Source organism: Diadema antillarum, unplaced genomic scaffold (assembly GCF_040938485.1).
Source record: "Diadema antillarum isolate AM-2024a unplaced genomic scaffold, OU_Dant_1.0 scf00000042, whole genome shotgun sequence".
NCBI lineage: Eukaryota > Metazoa > Echinodermata > Echinoidea > Diadematoida > Diadematidae > Diadema > Diadema antillarum.
The window spans coordinates 555,539-564,978 of record NW_027270931.1 but is presented as its reverse complement, the minus strand read 5'-3'; positions in this window follow the sequence as shown (position 1 = coordinate 564,978).

The following is a 9,440-nucleotide window of genomic DNA, read 5'->3' as shown; positions in this document are numbered from 1 at the left end:
TGACAAGTAAGAACTTCTTCCTCTGCCTCCATGTTCAATTGTAGGCTGATAGCTCCATTCTGACCTGTAAAGCAGTCACTGATGAACACTCCCCTGTTGTCAGGGGTGACAGAGGGGCAAGCGTGAACTCTGTATCATAGAAGTTGTACTTCTTTATCCTAACTTTCGCTTGATATTTAGAGGCAAGTATAACACAGAAATGATGTCCAGTGTGTCCTCTATATGTTTCAATTCCCATATCGCCATTGTCATCTGTTCCTGTTATTGTGCACTGACATGTTTTCCATGTGTTATTTTTCCTTTCCTCCTTTCGCCTGAAGCTGACATCTTCCAGTTCTCCACAGTTATTCAAGTTAGGCAGTGTAGCGCAGTGTTTATGTCACTGTCATCTGTGCCATCACTCCTTGTAACCTGGATATAGGTGCCGTGCTCTACCACCCCTTCTCTTCTAAAGTTTTGGGGTTTAACTGTCAGATGAGAGGACTTCGCTATCCCGTTTCCACCATCAAGTTTCAAAAGTTCATCTCATTTCACCCTCTTTATCATCCTCCCCATCTGGATGACCCCTTCTCCTCCCCCTCCTCTCCCACCTAGTGCTCCTCCCCCACCACCCTCTCCTCCCTCACCGCCCTGTCTATCTCCATCGCTGTCACCACCTTCGCAGCCCCATGGGCAAATTTCCTTTTCGCCCTGCCCTTTGTTTGTACCCTGTCCACCTGCACCTTGGCTCCCTCCTCTTTCTCTTTCTTTAGCAACTTCTGCTTCAGTGCCACCAGTGCGGGTATCACATCCCCAACTTTCCTTGGCCTCAAGTAGGGCTGGTAGTGGCAGCAAGACTCCCCAAGAGCCATCAGCTCATCTTCACCGATGAATCCTGCGATGCACTTCAGCAGGAAGCCCAGGGAGTAGATGTCGGTTGCAACGGATGTCCACCTGTTCTTCAGGATGATCTCTGTGGCCACGTGGTGGAAGCAGTCCGCATTCTTGAGCCGGTCCTTCCTCGTGGTCTCGCTGACCGGCGGGCAGAAGGAGTAGGCGAAAGTGCTGACCATCCCCAGATCGATGATGACCCCGTGCCATCGCTCTCCCCTATGCTCCAGGAGAACGTTGTCTTCCTTGAGGTCATTGTGCAGGAGCTTCCTCTCATGCATGGCTTGCAAGCCTCGAGCCACATCCTCTGCAATGGCCACAAAGTTCCATTTCGGCATTACTGGCTTTGCATGGCCTTTGTTGATGGCACTGGCTAGGATGTAAGAGATCCCTGTAGTCTTGTCCCCAATAAACTCTGTGACGATGCACGTTTCCTCGTTGATGTACACTGTGCCCAGCATACTTGGGAAGTAGGGGGACTCTGAAAAGACCCTGCAGGCCACGGCTTCCTTCCTGAAGCTAATGATGTTCAGTTTCCTCAGTCTCTCTGCCTTCTCTGCATCAAGGCCAGGACGGCCGTTCGCCTGCTTGATAACAACTGGGGCAGCAATTCCCTGAAGTCGAGCCAGCACGACAACCCCATAGGTCCCCTTCCCGACGGCCTTCAAGTCCAGTTGCCCATCAGTCACTGGTCTGTAGTTGAAGTCTGTGAGCTTGAAGGGGTCCAGCTCCGTCATTTCATCTGACTTTACCATTGCCAGGAAGGCTCGCTCCATGGCTGCTGTCATGCCATATGTGAGACTCTTTGGACCAGCCGTCTTGGATGACATCCTGTGGGAAGCAGATGACACTCATTAGCTACATACGTCAAGAAATGAAACAAAACCAAAAGCTCAAAGGAAATTTCAGTGAGGACATTTCAAGAATTTCACAAACCATACATTAGCTGGTAAAAAAAAAAAAAATATGTAATCAGCAGCTTTTGACAGCTGCTGCAATCATCTACACTAATGTTGCCTCCACATTAATTCTGTTTTCTTTTTATGCATATATATCATTTTCTATTTCAAGGAGAACATAGTAATGACTCTACTCAAAGGTAGAATGTATCCATGACTGTATCAAGAACATGTGTTTTGCAAGAAGTAAAAATGAATAAATAGATAAATGCAGTCCTGTGACCAAAAGAAAACTTATGTAACATATTATGGATGTTGACCTCAATGATATTGTTAGAAATGACCCCTATTATATTATGTGTCGACATTCATATTGTCGAGAATTTCTAATTGCTCGTCCAATTTCCCTTCTGTGACTTGTTGCTTGTGAGTGATAAGAGTCCGGGCAAATCAAAAATAAATATTGTCCCAGTGAGGGAAACCCAAACAAAGTTTGCAACATAATTCTCAAAGTTTCCTCACATGAAGACGACATCTCGCAGCTGCTTGATCAGGTCCTCCTGCTGGCTGTTGTCATAGTTGAGGCGCTGGATTTTCTCCCTGTTGGCCTTGTCCTCCTTTGCCCACCCTCGCTCCTTTCTCGCCAGCTCCTTGAGCTGCCCTGTCATAATGGCCTTGTCTTTCTCCAGAGATCTGGTTAGGGGAGCAGCGAAAAATTGGCGTGGATCAAACAGTGGCTATAAAACACAAAGACCTGTCTGTGATGAAATTGATATTTCATACCCCTGTGGTCTCCTCTTCACACATATATGAATTTTGTTTGAATTATGACTGATTTTCCCCTGGATGAGATAATAACAGGATTCCTCCTCTCCTGTCCACATTTTCAGCAATTATAACGTGAGATGATCTGTTTTCTTGAGTCAAATTAGCTATTATTACCTGGCATAGCAGGATAGTGTACTTGTCACAAGTCTGTATGGATTCAAAGATGAGTGTATGTCAATATTGCCCCATTTCATACAAATATTTTGATTCATCCAAGCCATTTGGCATTTCCTGCATATCGTCACAGAAACAATGGCAGACACATTGCAGATGTATGCACTTTGCTTCATGTCTTGTTGTCCTGCAGTGACGCAGGAAAAAAGTGTGATTTCTAGTAATGAGGAAGCTGTGAGGTACTGTATCTTTTCACATACAAAATAAAGAGCAGAATACTTGATTTGTAATTCAATCTGGTCATCTACCATCAACATAAATGATGAAAGATATCACAAGTTTAAGACAAATTTTGACTTTGCTGCAATTTTAGGGGGAAAAATAGTGCTCATATATTCTGTCCAAATCCTTACCTGATTCTTGCTTGGAGTGCTAGCATGGAGCTTGCCTTTAGAAGGTCCTCACCCTCTGCCTTGCTTTCCTGGAGAAAGATAAGAGGTGTCCTCATTTACAGTGGTTGAAAGGTTTCTGCTTTACAGTGCAGTGACTGATGACAATCGATTTTTATCTAAAATATTTGATTGAGCAGATTTGGGTGATTTAAGTGTGTCTGAGTTACATGTAATTACAAAACATTTCATTTGTCCTTTTGATGTTAATTTTTGAATGACCAAGATCACACAACAATATCGTTTATATTCATATACACATTTCTCCAGTAAATTGACTACCATGATACATTTCATTCCCTTTTGATAGAACAAAGATCAAATCAATCTGTCCTAGTACCAGAAATTTATTGACATTTTTCATTGGAGGAAGACATGGCAGGATCTGCTCTGGAATAATGTTACCATGATATTAACTTCATTATGTAAATCATGACTTATCACTAAAAGCGTGGTTTTGCCAAAGAATCCCCCCCCCCCCACACACACACACAAGTTGTGGAAATTACCTTCAAAAGATATAAGTTAAGCACCTGATAAACTTTGCTGAAAGTCAGAGTCAGAAAGGTCTTAACTTCATTAACCCTTTCTGTGCCAGTGACTTTAAACAATGTGTGCAATGCTAAGGAGTATTTTGCGCCAATCAAAGCACACAAAGGTTAACAATTGGATAGAAGCATGCACCAACTTCATATCTTCAGAAGATTGCTAAGAACTCACCTCGCTGGCCAGAACATCCACTCGGTTACTCTGCCTCCTCCAGAACTGCTTCCACCAGCTCCTCAGTTTGGAACCCCTGCCACGCCTCTTGGACCTCCCTTGCAAGCCCAGCTGCTGAGCTGCTTGAGCAGCAAACAGCTCGTTCTGAAGGGCCTATGAAGAAATAAATGAACGTTTGATATCGAAGTTAAGGCACAGGCTCTTGTGAGGGATATAGAAAAATCCCAATTACTGAAAGACATGAGAAGATAGAAACAAAGAAAATATTTTTCAGTTTGCTAGAAAGGAAAATGGAAAAACAAGACAGGAAATGGGAATGGATGACAGAAAAAGTGTGAGAGAGACTTCAGTGGAGACAGAATAGAGAGATTGTGGTGAAACTGTTCTGGCTGAGTGGTTATGATCACACAAAGACCGTAGACTTCCATCCAAGTATGAGGTGTGAGTAATCCATTGCTTTATGGTAGTCACCTGTGTAGAATATCCCCACTAACAAAATTGAGTTTTCATGACCGGACGTATACACCACTCAAGATACAGAAAACACAGATTCCACAAGAAACAACCCTTGTTACCTCAATCTTCTCCATGCATTCGGCGATGAAGTCTTTCACATCCCTCACTGCTTCCCTTTCCTGTCGGAGTTCATCAAATTTTGTTCCGATCGCTGTGATGACATCGCAAACTTCACCTTCCAGGATGTCTTCATCTAATCCTGCATCATTGGCCAGATTCTAAGAGAGATGGGGTGAGGATTGAGCAAAGAACACAAGAAAACAAGACATTTTGACTACACATTTAGGAGCAGAACCCACATTTTATGGTATTCAAGATAGCATTAACAGGAGCAAAATCTGTTGTATGTTTATCCTATGTAGTTTATCACTGAGAGTAATACTGTGCCTACAAGATCCATTATAGAACCACACCAAGGAACAGGTCCATTGAGGTTTTTCCACAGGAGCAAAGCCCAACACATTATAGCAGTTACAAAGGCATAAACAAACCTGAAACAAACGATCAAAAATTGTCATATAGTCATATGTAGTTCATCCCTACATGTAAAGCGTGTCTACAAGATCATTAGAACCACACAAAAGAACAGGTCAATTCATGTTTCTTCAGAGACTCAACAAGATTTATGTCCACATGAATATTTTCGATGATGAGAACAAGCAAATTAGAAATCTGTCAAAGCCTGTCAGAGCTACCTACCATGATCATATCACTGATTCCCTGCATGCGCATCTCCATACAGGTTGACTCCTCAACCTGCGCCTGTTGTAGAATATGGCAAAATAGCAGACGTCTGTTACACACCACTCAAATTTTCAAATTGCAAACATTCACCACAGCCATCAATGTATGATACATGAGTCTGTGAATGTTCTCAGTCAGCCAGATAAAGTATATCATGAACTATACCAGTAAATCTAGTCAACTGGACCAAATTACAAGTAAGTCCAGTTGACTAGATTTACTGATATGGTTCATAAAATGCATGAATCAGAAAAATCTACAAGGCAACACAGAAGTTTGACCAATATCTCCAAGAGTAGAATGAAAGCATCAAACTGCTTTAGAGAATGCAACCTTCTTTTCTAAATGCAGAGTCAAGTTTTCAGCTTTATGACTTTTATCTTCATAGTATCAAATGCACTGGGCCTTGGTAATACCAACAGAATTTTGTATGGATTATGAGCTCTGTGCTGCATTAGTTAGGTTCACATGCTGTTCCTAAACTTTAAGTTTAGGTTGAAAACTTAACTCTCGATGATTAGCTTGTAGTTTAGCACCGTGTGGACGCACTCAAAAGTTAGCCATCTTAGTCGATGATTAGAACCATGAGACATCTTAAGGTTTACGCTCTCTCCATGAGCCACAGGGGATCCCCACTTAGTTTTGCTCCATGTGGACACAATAATTAATTGGCTTGTGAGTTAGCATGAACCTCCCGTCTCATTCGCTACATTATTTTGTACGGGCATAAGGTAATCTAGCAAAGACTCTGCACTTCCATTGTAGTCATCGAGTGGGGCTTACTTGTAAGTTGTAACTTAAAGTTTAGGTATGTCATCGACAGTTAAGTTTTCGACCTAAACTTCACGTTTGGCAACTGCATGTGAACGTAACTATTGACCGGAAGGGCTTCACATTTACATTATACGAAGCGATATGAATTAAGACTTCTTTCTCACATCATTAAGGGTGCACCACTGTAAATACAAAATGTAGATCATAACTTCCTGCAACGTCATCCTCTGCAAGTTCTACTTGTGAGCTTACTTCCAGCCTTGTCTTTGTTGCTTGCATTTCCTCCCTGAGGGCGCCATACTTGGTTTCCCATGATGACACGAGTTCATCGCACTGTGCTCTCATCTTGCTCCAAGATGACTTCAGCTGGGTGGCCACAACATCCACAGGAGGGATGCCCTCCTTGTTGCCCGTGATTTCCATGGCAACGCTGGTCAGGGTCTACATAAGTTAAGAATGTTGCAATTACCACATGAATGTAAATTTTACCCAACTTTTGTTTTTCATTAATTGATATCTTTGCTTCTTACACAGCCTCCTTCATATTTTTCAGTTATCAGTCCCTCTGTAGAATTCTCTGTCTTTATACACTTTCTATTCCCTGTACCTAAAGTCTGTCGATTACAATAGTTCAGAATCATTTGTGGATCCAAGCATTTTGGAATCTTTGAAAATTTGAACACAGAAAAGCTTTCTGTCAGTTTCATGCCCCTCTTTACTTTTATCTCTCCTTATTTGCAATACAGTGTTCCATCACATTTATTTTCCCAATCTCTACATCCTTTCGTACAAATTTTCACTTACCTTCAGCCTGTCCTTTGTGTGAGCATTTTCTGCCCTCCGTTGAGCAAGTTCTGCCTTGAGTTGGCTGTTTTCATCCTTCAGTTGGCTGTTTTCTGTCTTCAGCCAGCCGTTCTCTGCCTCAAGATGGCTGCTTTCATCCTTCAGTTGGCTGTTTTCTGTCTTCAGCCGGCCATTCTCTGCCACAAGATGGCCATTTTCATCCCCCAGTTGGCCATTTTGTGTCTTCAGATGGCTGCTCTCTGCCTTCAAGTGGCTATTTTCAGCCAGCTGGGCACTCCAGGCGATGGCCAGAGTGCTTGCCAGGGCTGCTGGGGGGATGTCTGTGGGGGCTCCCATCAGAGAAGCCGTGGACTGCACCAGAGATTCATACTCCTGTACAAAAGGTACCAGTATGTTCAGCAATTGTAGGGAACACCATTTTCCAACAGATATGTCACTATATTACACAGATAGGCCTATACAAAAGACATTCAAACGCAAGATATGCTATCTCTTTGGTGTATAATCTTTACAATGCTATCCTCGTACAGAAGCGAACATTTTTTAGTCAATTCAGCTCAAGCAAGGCAGGCTCAACTGAGTCAAGTACCAGACATTTTGTATTTGGAGACAGCTTTGCTGAAGTGTCAAAATGTTGTGCCACACGTGTGCCACTAACAATATTCTTGCAACACAAAATATAACCAATGTATCACATGCTACCAATGGTTCCATAACATTTACTCCTGGGACAAGGGCTCCCATTACTATCTGCATGCTGAGCCAAACATAAAACCTACCCACAAACATAATCCTAATTCTAATCTTCACATCAAACGAAACCTAAAACTCTATCACAACTCTATCCCTAACCCTAAGTCCTTGGAGAAAATAAGAACAGAGCTCGCAAGAGCAAATGTCATGCCACTAAGCAGATTACCAAGCTAATCGTGTGTGTGCACACAGTTATGGCAAAAACTCAATTTATTTGCTGCTGCCTTAACAATATGATCTCTTGTTGCAGTGCAAAATGGTAATGTTAATTATTGCCTCTCTAGTTATGACATTTCCATGAACAGACCTCTCAACAGAAATGTAGGATACATGTTTTTCTCACCTTGAGTTGTTGTTGTGCAAGTTCTAGCTGTCTGCTGATGGTTTGGTGGCTATCTTCGCCAACCTACATGTGAAACAATTATTTACACTGACTGACACCACCTACATCTAATGTTACATACCTATCAGAAGTCAGGTACAGTGTACTCCCATTTTAACACAGTCCTCAGGACCGGCAGTTCTCTTTCATTATATAGAAATTCCATTATAACCGAACAAATGATGAATATAAAAAAAACATAAGAGCAGGTAATATTGCCCCTGGCATTTTAATGTTGTTGCAACCGGAATTTGTTGTGACCATGTTCATTATAACGGGAGTGCACTGTACACATTTCATCAATCAAATCACTGAAGTATATTGAAAGGCAGCTCTGGATTTTGATATAACAGGTAGAGTGTTTCTATTTGCATACAGTTTTTAATCTGGGGCGCATATTTTTCATTTTTTGGTAGAAATCATTTTTTCTCTTCTTCTTCAAAACTTCCCATTGTAAGACAGAAAATGCCACAACTCACTCAGATCAAGCTTTACCTGCAGACAAGACAAGACTTACAAAGCAAGAGAAAGTTAAAGATATTGCAAAGTTCAGGATCACCAATATAACTTTATCTGAAGCATACCGAGAGAGAAGTTCAAATTGAATTAAATGTGATTTGAGAACGACATATCATAATGTGAGTGTGTGACTAGTGGTTAAGGCCACTTAGGAAAAGGGAGCTAACCTTTTGTAAACTAAACTATAAACAGCTGATAAAGAAAGTCTACAATGTACTTACCTCTGTATGCCCCTCAACATTTGACGGAGAATCTGTGACCTGGTGTTGGTGGGTCAGATGATCGGTTGCCACGGTGATGGCCTCGATCCGCTTATCCCCGTCTGTGAGTCTGGCTGCAGCCAGGATCTCTGCTGCATGGTCTTCCGCTCGACCACGCGCACGACGATGAGATCTACTGGCCAGGCGATGCTGCTGCGGCTTTCGCCGCTGGTGCATCAACTGTGATTTTTTATCCATCACTCTGGAAACATTTAATTGAAACATTATTTTTACACTAATTAAGAATGAACTTACAAGTGAGAATAATATAATGAAACTCAGTGAAAACAAAAACATGTCTAATTCTCACAGTAGTGATAGATGTCTACCCTCCTACATCCCAGTACAGTAGCCATTAGCTAGGTTCATATTGGAATCATAGTAAGACTGAACAATACCGTAGTTATGGGTAAACCTCGGCCTAGCGGGTAAAGTCGGCCCCCAGGGCGCGCATTACAAGTATAGTTGTACTGTGCGCGCTGGGGGCCAACTTTACCCGCTAGGCCGAGTTTACCCATAACTACAGTACAGTTAAAAAAGATGATCAAAATGATAAAAATTATAGTGGGTAGCTTGCATGACAATACACAGCATGTAGGGGCCCAAGTCCAAGTAGAAGAAGATGATGATGAATACGAATAAGTGAGACCATCTGTGTGTTGTGCTCTGTTCTTTTGTGTGTGTGTGTGTGTGTGTGTGTGTGTGTTTTTTTTTTTTTTTTTGGGGGGGGGGTCTTTTTTTGTCATGGGAAAAGGGGAACCCTTTGTTAAAAAAATCAAAAGGTTAGCAATATGGAATTTTGCTCAGT